Source organism: Pseudophryne corroboree, chromosome 4 (assembly GCF_028390025.1).
Source record: "Pseudophryne corroboree isolate aPseCor3 chromosome 4, aPseCor3.hap2, whole genome shotgun sequence".
Taxonomy (NCBI): Eukaryota; Metazoa; Chordata; class Amphibia; order Anura; family Myobatrachidae; genus Pseudophryne; species Pseudophryne corroboree.
The window spans coordinates 717,490,650-717,504,416 of record NC_086447.1 but is presented as its reverse complement, the minus strand read 5'-3'; the positions used below and the strand labels follow the sequence as shown (position 1 = coordinate 717,504,416).

Genomic DNA, 13,767 nt, shown 5'->3' with positions numbered 1-13,767 from the left:
ACACATAATGCTCGCAGACAATAGTAGTGCTGCTTACACACAATGCCCGCAGACAATAGTAGTGCCGCTTACACACATAATGCCCACAGACAATAGTAGTGCCGCTTACACACATAATGCCCACAGACAATAGTACCGCCACTTACACACATAATGCCTGCAGACAATAGCAGCGCCGCTCACACACATAATGCCTGCAGACAATAGTACCGCCCCCTTACACACATAACGCCCACAGACAATAGTAGTGCCGCTTACGCACATAATGCCTGCAGACAATAGTACTGCAGCTTACACACATAATGCCTGCAGACAATAGTAGCACCGCTTACACACATAATGCCCGCAGACAATAGTAGTTCCGCTTACACACATAATGCTTGCCGATAATAGTACCGCCGCTTACACACATAATGCCTGCAGGCAATAGTACCGCTGCTTACAGACCTAATTCCTGCAGACAATAGTAGCACTGCTTACACACACAATGCCCACAGACAATAGTAGCGCCACTTACACACATAATGCTCTCAGACAATAGTACCGCCCTTACACACATAATGGCTGCAGACAATAGTAGTGCCGCTTACACACATAATGCCTGCAGACAATAGTACCGCCACTTACACACATAATGCCTGCAGACAACAGTAGCACCGCTTACACACATAATGCCCGCAGACAATAGTACCGCCATTTGCACACATAATGCCTGCAGACAACAGTTGCACCGCTTATACACATAATGCCCGCAACAATAGTAACGCCACTTACACACATAATGACTGCAGACAACAGTAGCACCGCTTACACACATAATGTCCGCAGACAATAGTACCACACCCATACACATAAAATGCCGCAGACAATAGTACCGCTGCTTACACACATAATGTACGCATGCAATAGTACCGCCGCTTACACACATAATGGTCGCAGAAAATAGTAGTGCCGCTTACACATATAATGCCTGCAGACAATAGTACCGCCGCTTACACACATAATGCCTGCAGACAATAGTACCGCCGCTTACACACATAATGCTCGCAGACAATAGTAGTGCCGCTTACACACATAATGCTCGCAGACAATAGTAGTGCTGCTTACACACAATGCCCGCAGACAATAGTAGTGCCGCTTACACACATAATGCCCACAGACAATAGTAGTGCCGCTTACACACATAATGCCCACAGACAATAGTACCGCCACTTACACACATAATGCCTGCAGACAATAGTAGTGCCGCTTACACACATAATGCTCGCAGACAATAGTAGTGCCGCTTACACACATAATGCTTGCAGACAATAGTAGTGCCGCTTACACACATAATGCCTGCAGACAATAGTACCGCTGCTTACACACATAATGCTCGCAGACAATAGTAGTGCCGCTTACACACATAATGCCCACAGACAATAGTAGTGCCGCTTACACACATAATGCCCACAGACAATAGTACCGCCGCTTACACACATAACGACCATAGACAATATTAGTGCCGCTTACACACATAATGCCCTCAATAGAAGAATTAAAAAGACAGGCACAGAAAGTTGTAGCATGAAGCTGACAGTGGAGAAAGGAGTGGAAGAAACGGTGCATAGAGGGAGGCAGTGAGATGGAACAGGAGATCATGAATGGGTGATGAAAAGGACAGTAAGTGCAGAGATCAGAGAAGGGGGAGATAAGAGAAGAAGCTTTCCTTACCAAAATCATGGAGAACCACGGGCCGAGTAGGGGGCGGGGCCTGCAGAAGGGGCGGAGCTTACTAGACGGCTGCAGTACTGTAGAAAGTTTAAAACGTCCTAGCTACAGCAGCAGCAACTCGAGGGGAACGGCGCTAAGGCGCCTTGACGCTGCTGCTCTGCTGCTGCCTGTCAGTTTTGACATGCGCAGCAGCAGTGGACACTGTAGCAGCAGAGCAGGGAGAGTGCCGCGCCTCTGTAGTTCGGCGCCTCCCTGCATTGCTGACCTGGCTGAGCGTGTTGCGCCGGCTCTGGTCTTGACCCTCCTCAGCCTGGCCCTGGATGGTAACAAGATGCAAGAGGTGGGGAGGCAGCGGGTAATATTTAGGAGCACAATTGCGGGAGGGGGGGTTTGGGAGCACAATCGCAGGGTGGGGGGGGGGGGGGGGGGCTGGTAACGATGCAGAGGGGAGCAAGTGACATTCGAGAGCATAATCGTGCGGGGGGCGGTAACATTCAGGAGCACAATCGCCGGGGAGGGGGGGGGGGGGGGAGGGTTCTGGTGCTGACATTTGGGCGCCCACGACATCCCTGGCTGCTCCTCGTCTCTTGAAGAAGAGCAGGAGCTTGGCTAAGCTGAGGCGAGGTGAGGCAAGGTGATTAAGAAAGCGTTCTCTGGTTCATTCAGTGTGCGGTGCCGCCCTGACTGCCTAAAGCTGCCTAGTGGTAGCGCCGGCCCTGACTGGTGCTCTGATGCGCTGGCCTCCGGTGGTCACATCCTCAGGCTGGCAGCATGTTTCATGATTGCCTGCAATGTGCAGAGACTCACTTCAGTGTGTATCCCGCTTGCCATACAGCATGTACCCCGGAGCGCCGCCATGACACCTGCAGTCAGCTGACTTGGTGCTATCCACTCACTGGAGCACTCGCATGACTTGATTCTCTAAACCCTGCTGACTAAGGGGAATATAAGGGAAGCTCAAACTACTTTCCAGTACCTTGAACAACACGTCGCATCCTATGCACAACGTCTCCTGGCTCCAATCTCCAGTCTCCTGAGACTTCCCTGTGCCAGCTCTTCCGTGGAACTACAGGCACCAGCCATCCTGAGTGTTTGCAGCATACTTGCCTACCTGACCCTCTCCATGAGGGAGAAAATGCTCTGTTCCGGGACTTTCCTGGTAATGTATGATTGCCATCACCTGTGGTGAGCTAGTTAATTGATAAGAAAGGTGTTTCACCACAGGTGATGGCAATCATACATTACCAGGAAAGTCCAGGAACAGAGTATTTTCACCCTCATGGAGAGGGTCAGGTAGGCAAGTATGGTTTGCAGCTTCACCTTCCTGTGCTTCAGCATTATCTGGCAGTCAGAGACGTGCACCAGTTGCTGCATTACTTCTCCTCACCTGCTCGTTAGCTGCTAACTGCAGTGTCAGCGGCTAATCGCCCTGACTGGGAAATCCTTGCTCTTCTGCTTTCTCCTGCCATGCTGTACTAAGTGCTATTACTCTGTGTCAGACCCTTGCTGTAACATCTGCTGTGTAGTTCCACACGCAAACAAGTTAACCATCGTTTTCCATGTCGATATCCACAGTTCCTGTTCATCATCAGTTCACAGGCTAATATCCACAAGTTCCAGTTCATCATCGGTTCCCAGGCCGATATCCACAGTTGCAATTCATCATCGGTTCCCAGGCCGATATCCACAGTTCCTGTTCATCATCGGTTCCCAGGCTAATATCCACAAGTTCCAGTCCGCAACCGGTTTCCAGGCCGATATCTGCAGTTCAAGTTTCCTTCGGGTTCCACGTAGATTAATTCTAAATCCAGTGACTTTCAGCTATATCTGAGACTATATTGGTTCCCACACCGATCATCCAGTACTTATTATATCTGTTCCTGTTGTTACCATTCCTATGTGTGTACTATTAATAAAGACCAGTGCACACATGCGCAGGAACTTACTACAGCCTCTTCATTTCCTCCATCCTTCAGCCAATACTGACCTACAAGTGCCCCCTCCGGGAACACAATCACCAACAGACAGTTTGACACTTTCCGTGAAGTGCCTCTATCCCCTCTGCTTATCTCATGATTTTAAGCTGCATGGAACGCCATCCTGACAGCCAGGGCCGGTGCAAGGGTGTTCGGCGCCTCCCTGCAAACTATAAATTTGCGCCCTCCCTCCCATACTTAATAAAGGGACAGTGCACACCAAAGTCGCATGCCGCAAGAAACGGGTGGGGTGTGGCCACACAATAGTACCAATTCAAATTACTCCACGAAGTAGCACAATCTTGTTCACATTACACCGCACATTGAGGGTCATTCCGACCCATTCACACGCAGCGGAACTGCGCATGCTCGCCGGACGCATTGCACACGTGCGTCATTGCCTGGAATGACCCCCATAGTGCACAGAGGGGACTCGATGCGCTTCTGTCGGTATTCCGACTGTCAGGATTCCCGCATTGGCCTTCTGACTGCTGGAATCCAGAACATCGGTAAATCATACCAAATATGTCTTGTCAACAAATGTGGCAGGCTGTCAGCTGAGAGTGCAGTGCTTAACTTACTGTACTGCCGGACATAGACCTGCTATCCTCCGACGTGCACGGCATCACTGGTGTGTGTGGTTGAGTGCCCTTTCTGCTGGGTGGGGGCTTGGAGCCTCTTCTCGCTCTAACAGCTGTGCCAGCGGGCTTTCTCTAATGCAAGAAGGCTGTGATGGTAACGCACTTAGGGGGATGGGGCCACAGGTGACAAGTGTCCCCACAGAGAATCTTCCCACTATAGGTGACCTGCCAGTGCTCGAAGTGGTGGTATGCCATACCACTGTATACCGCCCCACTTTGAGCATTGTACACCTATCCAGCTACAGTATATATAGATAGATAGATAGATAGATAGAAAATCCACCCCTATATATATATATATATATATATATATACCGCTCAAAAAAATAAAGGGAACACTAAAATAACACATCCTAGATCTGAATGAATGAAATATTCTTATTAAATACTTTGTTCTTTACATAGTTGAATGTGCTGACAACACAATCACACAAAAATTGTCAATGGAAATCAAATTTATTAACCCATGGAGGTCTGGATTTGGAGTCACACTCAAAATTAAAGTGGAAAAACACTACAGGCTGATCCAACTTTGATGTAACGTCCTTAAAACAAGTCAAAATGAGGCTCAGTAGTGTGTGTGGCCTCCACGTGCCTGTATGACCTCCCTACAATGCCTGGGCATGATCCTGATGAGGTGGCGGATGGTCTCCTGAGGGATCTCCTCCCAGACCTGGACTAAAGCATCCGCCAACTTCTGGACAGTCTGTGGTGCAACGTGGCGTTGGTGGATGGAGCGAGACATGATGTCCCAGATGTGCTCAATTGGATTCAGGTCTGGGGAACGGGCGGGCCAGTCCATAGCATCAATGCCTTCGTCTTGCAGGAACTGCTGGCACACTCCAGCCACATGAGGTCTAGCATTGCCTTGCATTAGGAGGAACCCAGGGCCAACCGCACCAGCATATGGTCTCACAAGGGGTCTGAGGATCTCATCTCGGTACCTAATGGCAGTCAGGCTACCTCTGGCGAGCACATGGAGGGCTGTGTGGCCCCCCAAAGAAATGCCACCCCACACGATTACTGACCCACTGACAAACCGGTCATGCTGGAGGATGTTACAGGCAGCATAACGTTCTCCTTGGCGTCTCCAGACTCTGTCACGTCTGTCACATGTGCTCAGTGAGAACCTGCTTTCATCTGTGAAGAGCACAGGGCGCCAGTGGCGAATTTGCCAATCTTGGTGTTCTCTGGCAAATGCCAAACGTCCTGCACGGTGTTGGGCTGTAAGCACAACCCCCACCTGTGGACGTTGGGCCCTCATACCCCCCTCATGGAGTCTGTTTCTGATCGTTTGAGTAGACAAATGCACATTTGTGGCTTGCTGGAGGTCATTTTGCAGGGCTCTGGCAGTGCTCCTCCTTGCACAAAGGTGGAGGTAGCGGTCCTGCTGCTGGGTTGTTGCCCTCCTACGGCCTCCTCCACGTCTCCTGATGTACTGGCCTGTCTCCTGGTAGCGCCTCCATGCTCTGGACACTACGCTGACAGACACAGCAAACCTTCTTGCCACAGCTCGCATTGATGTGCCATCCTGGATGAGCTGCACTACCTGAGCCACTTGTGTGGGTTGTAGACTCCGTCTCATGCTACCACTAGAGTGAAAGCACCGCCAGCTTTCAAAAGTGACCAAAACATTAGCCAGAAAGCATAGGAGCTGAGAAGTGGTCTGTGGTCACCACCTGCAGAACAACTCCTTTATTTGGGGTATTTTGCTAATTGCCTATAATTCCCACCTGTTTTCTTTTCCATTTGCACAACAGCATGTGAAATTGATTGCCAATCAGTGTTGCTTCCTAAGTGGACAGTTTGATTTCACAGAAGTGTGATTGACTTGGAGTTACATTGTGTTGTTTAAGTGTTCCCTTTATTTTTTTGAGCCATGTGTATGTATGTGTGTGTGTATATATATATATATATATATATATATATACACACAAACAAACAAACAAACAGATACAGATAGATGGATGATAGATAGATAGATAGATAGATAGATGATAGACGAACAGATAGATAGATAGATAGATAGATAGATACATACACAGATAGATAGATGGATCCTAGACAGACCCATAAATAGATAGATAGATAATAGACCGACGCATAGATAGCTAGATGAGATAGATATGAGATAGATAGATAGATAATAGACAGACACATAGATAGATAGACAATCACACATAAAAAGAAAACTCACTTTAGTTCCTCTGTACTGGTCCCAGGCAGTCTCACTTTTGTTCCTGAGTCCTGTCAGGTGATGAGATGGCTCCGTCCATGGAGATGGGGGCATCTAGTGGCTCCTGGCAGTACTGCAGTCAGCAGTAACTGCAGCTCTCTACTCCCGAAGCTGTCCTTTGTTGGTCCCGTCCCCACACCTCCTCCTGCTAGCGTCACTGCGCTGACACAGGACAGGAGGAGGTGACATCAGCGGCGGGGCTGGAGTGGGGGGACTAGAATATCCGCGATCCAGGCTGCTGGCTGCCGCTGCTTGTACAGTGATAGGCGCAGCGGCAGCCGGCAACAACAGTGCACAGTGAAGGGATGCAGAGCAGGAAGAGCGCCTCTCCTACCTGGCGCCTACCTGCACTGCATCCCTTCGCTAAGCGGGTTCCGCCGGCTCTGCTGACAGCATTGCCTGTATTGCACAAAAGGTATGACTAGTGTTGGGAATATCATGTAATTTCCCAGAGACAACTGAAAGCCCGTATATTACACTGAGCATTCTTAGGTGTGAGCAGTGGAGTAACTAGGGAAGGGCGAGCAGGGCACATGCTCTGGGCACTGTGGCAGGCCCAGTATAGGGACGCCACCACCCGGGGTTTCATACCCACACTGTCCAAACACCACCGATCACCACCGTCTGCCACCGATTGACCCCTGTAACACAGCCCCAGCCCTGCCCACTTGCTGTCCCAGGTTAGCTCCAGGCAGCGGCTAGGACCTGACTGTGCTGGCCACGTTCAGCTGAGTGAGATGGTCATGCAGCTGAGTGAGACAGACAGCTGTCAGTCCATGCACCTGGCTATCCAGAGAAGGAAGAAGGAGGGGAATCTGAGCAGTAAAAAAAAAAAAAAAAATTACAAATCCCATGATGCATTGCACCCTCTAAAGATGGCCACCACTGGAGCAGTACAGCATGTGAGTTGGGGGACTGAACGTGTGTGTGTCTCAGTGTGTGTGTGTGTGTCTGCCTGCCTGCCTCTGGAAGCCCCAAGGGGTAATTACATAGTGTTCTGCTGCTATATGTGGTTAGAGGCTACAGGAACAAAGGGAGATGATGATGTGGTTGAGAGAGATGCAGGGGGGAGATGGTGTGACTGAGAGACAATGCAGGGGGAGATGATGGTGTGGCTGAGAGGTGACGCAGGGAGATGATGGTGTGCTGAGAGATGATGCAGGAGGAAATGACGGTGTGCTGAGATGACACAGGGGGGAGATGATGGTGTGGTTGAGAGATGACGCAAGGAGGTAGATGATGGTGTGGCTGAGATGACGCAGGGGAGATGATGGGGCTAAGAGATGCAGGGGGCAGATGATGGTGTGGCTGAAAGGTGCAGGGGGAGATGGTGTGTCTGAGAGATGCAGAGGGGGGAGATGGTGTGGCTGAGAGATGCAGGGGGAGATGATATGGCTAAGAGACGCAGGGGACAGATGATGGTAAGGCTGAGAGACGCAGGGGAAAATGGTGTGACTAAGATATGCAGGGGGGAGATGGTATGGCTGAGAGATGCAAGGTGGTGATGGTGTGGCTAAGAGACATGGGATAGATGATGGTGTGGCTAAGAGATGCAGGGGCAGATGATGGTATGGCTAAGAGATGCAGGGGTAGCTGATGGTGTGGCTGAGAGACGCAAGGGAGAGATGGTGTGGCTGAGAGATGCAAAGGGGAGATGGTGTGGCTGAGAGACACAAGGGGGAGATGGTGTGGCTGAGAGACACAAGGGGGAGATGGTGTGGCTGAGAAATGAAGGGGCCAGGAAGTGACACAAGGGGCACAAGTTTGATTGAACCGCTGTTATATGATGACCTTGGTAATATTCCAACACAAACAGGCATCTTCAAGCCCATGTGATATTCTACATTAATAGTGAATACCAATTGAAGAAACTGTCCTCCCAGGTAGCAATGCATACAGTACATTTCTTCAAAGGTTCTCTATTGTGAAAAACCATCATATAGGCATACCTCCCAACTGTCCCGATTTTCGTGGGACAGTCCCGGTTTTTGGGACTGGCCCGCTGTCCCACCCGCGGGCCGCAGTGTCCCGAGGTGGGGGGGGGGGAGCAGTGGGGGGGGAGGGAGCAGTCAGGAGGCTCCTGTCATCGCTGCCCTGCTTAGCAGAGCGCTGGGCATGCCCCCTCAGTGACGAAAATGGGGGAGTGACTCGCGATCGCGCGTCCTCCCGCAAAGCCATGTCCCTTTTCAGCAAGCCACACCCCTTTTCGGGAGCTTTGCCGCGCGTGTGTCCCGCTTTCAGTATTTAGAAAGTTGGGAGGTATGATATAGGTAAGGTGCATATTAAATGGAAAGAAATGTTCCCAGAGAGACGAAAAACCCTGGGGATGTATGAAATATAAAATGTTTTATTTCTAAAAAAAAAAAAAAAATTTAAATGCATATTTATGAATGAAAGACTTTATTTTCAACATGATAAAATATTTGAGCAACTCTCTTTAGTTCCTTCAATTACATTACACACATGAAGCTGGCAGGAAATTTTTCAGCAGCCTGAAAAAATATTGGTGCTAGAATGTTTTTTAACACTTCTTTGTATGCATTGAAACTTCATTAGCACAGACTTTGACAGCAGTTGGATCAGCCTATTTAATACTTTCTACCCGGTCAAGTAAAGCACTTGACACTCCATCTCCCGAGGGTTCTGTAAAGAAGCGAGCATGAAAAATTATAGTTTTGCAACAAGCAATACATTAAAATAAATGATTTCATTACATAATTGACTTTCCTATTTCTGTTAATTGAGTTTGTTACAGGTTCACTTTAAAGGGTACAAGTTGGATGATTGAACCTTGTTTCATAGAGAGGCCTAGTTGATAGCATGGGAGAAATAGACTAACGTACAATTTTTATTTGTTTTTTTTTTAATTTTATAGGCAGTTTTCATACTGACACATTTACTTAAGGACAAAGCGCTGTTTTTAAAATTGCCACATTACACATCACAAATTATTTTACATGGTAAGAATGCGAACTGTGCAATGTGATTTTGCCCAATTACCTCCTCTAAACGGTTCACACAACTTACATATGTTCTCTTTCTACGTTCAAACAACCCTCAGAGTCCAGGCCAACATTGCTGCGGGACTGGATCATATAGCCCACCAAGAACCTTTTACCATCACAATTTGGCTGGACCATTTGCAATATGTAGCACTTATACTCAGGGGCATAGTCAGAACCTTGTGGGCCCTATAGAAATATTTTGAAGGGGCCCCTATCCCAATGCTTCTAGAGAGACACATCTCCACAGGGGTTATTAATCTTATGTCCCATAATAGTGCTCTAGTTCATTTTCTGAACCATAGTAGTGCCTTGGTTAATGTTATGTGCCTTAGCAGTGCCCTAGTTTATTTTATGAACCATAGTAATGCCCTAGTTCACGTCACGTCACATTGTAAGGCTGCCATTATACATTATGCAACACAGTACCCGCAATTCACATTATGGCAAACAGTGGCCCCAGTTCATATTATGCCACATTACTGTGCCCCCAGTTCATATTATGTAATATTACAATGCCCTCCAGTTCATTGTATACCACATTGCAATGAGCAGCTCCAGGCAGGGCCATAACTAGATATATTGTAGGCTTCAAGGCAAAAGTTTGTAAGGACCCTATGTGCCACCCAATGGTGAAAAAGTTACATAACACATGTAACTTTGACTGGGGAGGCGGGCCCCACTTAGCTCTGGGCCCCATAGCAGCTGCACTCCCTGCACCTATGGTAGATATGCCCTTGCTTTTCCATGTGTGTATCAATCCAGTAGCGCACGCGGGGGGGGGGGGGGGTCTGAGTACCCAGAACCCCCCCCCCCCCCCCCCCCTGACAGCCCAAATTTATCTTTCGCATACGTCCTAGATGATGCTGGGGTCCAGTTCAGTACCATGGGCACTTTAAGACTTTTCAAGGGTGTGAAAAGTCACCCAATGGTGAAAAAGTTACATAACACATGTAACTTTGACTGGGGAGGCGGGCCCCACTTAGCTCTGGGCCCCATAGCAGCTGCACTCCCTGCACCTATGGTAGATATGCCCTTGCTTTTCCATGTGTGTATCAATCCAGTAGCGCACGCGGGGGGGGGGGGGGGTCTGAGTACCCAGAACCCCCCCCGACAGCCCAAATTTATCTTTCGCATACGTCCTAGATGATGCTGGGGTCCAGTTCAGTACCATGGGCACTTTAAGACTTTTCAAGGGTGTGAACTGGCTCCTCTTTCTATACCTCAGTTTAGAAAATGTGCCCAGGCAGACTGGATGCACTCCAGGGGAGATCTACTGAGTTTCTCTGAAAAGACTTATGTTAGGTTTTTTATTTTCAGGGAGAACTGCTGGCAACAGTCTCCCTGCTTCGTGGGACTTAGGGGGCAGAAGTAGGAACCAACTTCCTGAATAGTTTCATGGCTCTGCTTCTGGCTGACAGGACACCATTAGCTCCTGAAGGGAACTGAACGCTAGCTGTGGCAATGTGCTCACTCCCACAGCCCGCCGTCACCCCCCTTACAGAGCCAGAAGTCAGAAGACAGGCGAGTGTAAGAAGAAATCTTCAGACATCGTGACAGCTAAAAGGTACCGCGCAGCGGGTGGGAACACTGCGCGCCATGCTACCCACACATACTCAGGCACTGCAGGGTGCAGGGCGCGGGGGGGAGGGGGCGCCCTGGGCAGCATGAAACCTAGAAACTGGCAAAAATAGAGGGCATAAGATGCCGAGGCACAGCCCTAACCCCGTCAGTATAAATATTGGTATCAAAAACTCTGAGGAGAAATGCGGCATTGCGGGGGCGGGGCTTCCTCCTCAGCACACTGCTCAGCACCATTTTCTCTCCCTCCAGGCTGCAGAGAAGAACGCTGGTCTTCCTCCACTGCTGAACCAAGTATCAGGGTGCAAAACAGGGGGACCACAGTGAATTTGGTGCTATATATTATTGTGAATATCACTATAAAAGCGTTATAGGTCTGTGGGCATTGTGTGTTACACAGACATTTTATTACTGGTGCTGGGTTGTGAACTGGCAAATCCTATCTGTGTCCTTCTGACAGATTTTACTATGGGTCTGTCCCCTATAAGTCCCGGAGTGTCTGTGGTGTGGTTGTGCACGTGTGTGACATGTCTGAGGCAGGGAGCTCTTCCCCTGAGGGAGCCATTTTAGGGACACAGAGTTGTAATATGGTGGCGCTGGCGGCACACCACGAGCCTGAATGGGTGAAAGAATTATGTGATAGTGTGAATCATATCAGTAAGAGATTAGATAAGTCTGAGTCTCATGCAGAGAGCTGGAGAAAATCAGTAGAAGATGTGATTTTTCATAGTTCTGCCTCTTCATCCACAGGCGACCCCGCTGGGTCACATAAGAGACCATTTGCACAAATAGTACATACTGATACCGACACGGACTCTGATCCCTGTGTCGACGATAGTGATTCCAGGGGGATAGATCCTAAATTGTCAAAAAGCATTCAGTACATGATTGTTGCTATAAAGGAAGTTTTGGAAGTTACGGAAAGCCCTCCTGTACCTCAGGAGAAGGCTTATTTTTATAAAGAAAGGAAAATTAATGTAACTTTCCCTCCTTCTAATGAATTAAATACTCTATTTGAGGGAGTTTGGGTAAACTCTGAAAAGAAATTCCAGATTCCCAAAAGGATTCAGGTCGCTTATCCTTTCCCGGCAGAGGACAGGAAAAGATGGGAGTAACCCCCTGTATTAGACAGTGCCCTGTCAAGGTTAACTAAAAAGGTGATTCTCCCTGCACCTGGGATGGCTTCACTAAAGGAGCCGGCAGACCGCAAGTTGGAGACTACGTTAAAATCTATTTATGTGGCCAATGGTACGTTGCTCAGGCCCACCATTTCTTGCGCGTGAGTGAGTAGGGCTATCGAAAAATGGTCAGATAACTTGTCATCGGAAATTGACATGATAGAGACGAGATACTCCAAACGTTAGGTCATAAAAAAGACGCTGCTGCATACATGCTAGAAGCCATGAAAGATATTGGACTCTTGGGTCCAAAAGCCGCTACCATGGCAGTATCAGCTCGGAGGGCGTTGTGGATTCGCCAGTGGAATGCTGATGCAGACTCCAAAAGAAATATGGAGGCTCTCCCGTATAAAGGTGAGGCCTTGTTTGGAGATGGGCTGGATGCGTTAGTCTCTGCGGCTACCGCAGGTAAGTCGACATTCTTGCCTTATGCTCCTGCACCTGCGAAAAAGACGCATCACTCTCACATGCAGTCCTTTTAGCCCAACAAATACAAAAAGGCCAAAGGTTCCCCCTTCTTTGCAGGTAAAGGAAGGGGAAGAGGAAAGAAATCTGCAGCGTCTCCAGGATCGCAGTAGCAGAAATCAACCCCTGCTTCTGTCAAATCTGCAGCATGACGCTGGGGCTCCCTTGCGGGAGTCTGCTCGGGTGGGAGCACGTCTGAAACTTTTCAGTCAGATCTAGTTTCAATCTGGCCTGGATCCATGGGTCTTACAAATGGTGTCCCATGAATACAAACTGTAGTTTCAAGACGTCCCCCATGCCGATTTTTCAAATCAACCTTGCCAGCTTCTCTTCCAGACAGAGAAGTTGTAACAGCTGCAATTCAAAAATGATGTCAAGATCGAGTCATTGTCCTGGTACCCTTGTCACAGCAAGGAGAAGGTTTTTATTCAAGCCTTTTTCGTAGTTCCGAAGCTGGAAGGCTCGGTCAGACCAATTTTAAACCTGAAAAATCTGAATCTCTACCTCAAACGGTTCACATTCAAGATGGAGTCTCTGAGGGCAGTGATTTCCATTTTGGTGGAAGGGGACTTTATGGTGTCAGTAGACATAAAAGATGCTTACTTGCATGTTCCCATTTATCCTCCTCACCAAGCTTATCTGAGATTCGCAATACAAGATTGCCATTACCAGTTCCAGACGTTCGGGCTCTCCACGGCACTGAGGGTATTTACCAAGGTGATGGCGGAGATGATGGTCCTACTTCGACAACAAGGAGTCAATATAATTCCTTACCTAGACGATCTCCTGATAAAAGCTAGATCCAGGGAACGGTTGGTGCAGAACATTGCACTCTCCCTGTCAGTACTCCAACTGGTTGGATATACGGTTGGATAACGAATTTTCCGAAGTCACAACTGGAAATGACGTCAAGGTTGTCCTTTCTGGGGATGATACTGGACACAGAAGTACAGAAAGTATTTCTTCCAGTAAAAA

The 13,767-nt window shown here is 48.6% G+C and overlaps 1 long non-coding RNA gene across 1 annotated transcript in view; it reads left to right on the top strand.

The window, feature by feature from the left end:
* Positions 1–3,591, top strand: part of LOC134910226 (uncharacterized) — a 104,263-nt gene extending 100,672 nt beyond the window's left edge. The window contains exon 5 of the long non-coding RNA XR_010176149.1: positions 3,289–3,591. This is a non-coding gene — a long non-coding RNA (uncharacterized LOC134910226). The remainder of the gene's footprint in view (positions 1–3,288) is intronic.
* The last annotated feature ends 10,176 nt before the right edge of the window (positions 3,592–13,767 follow it).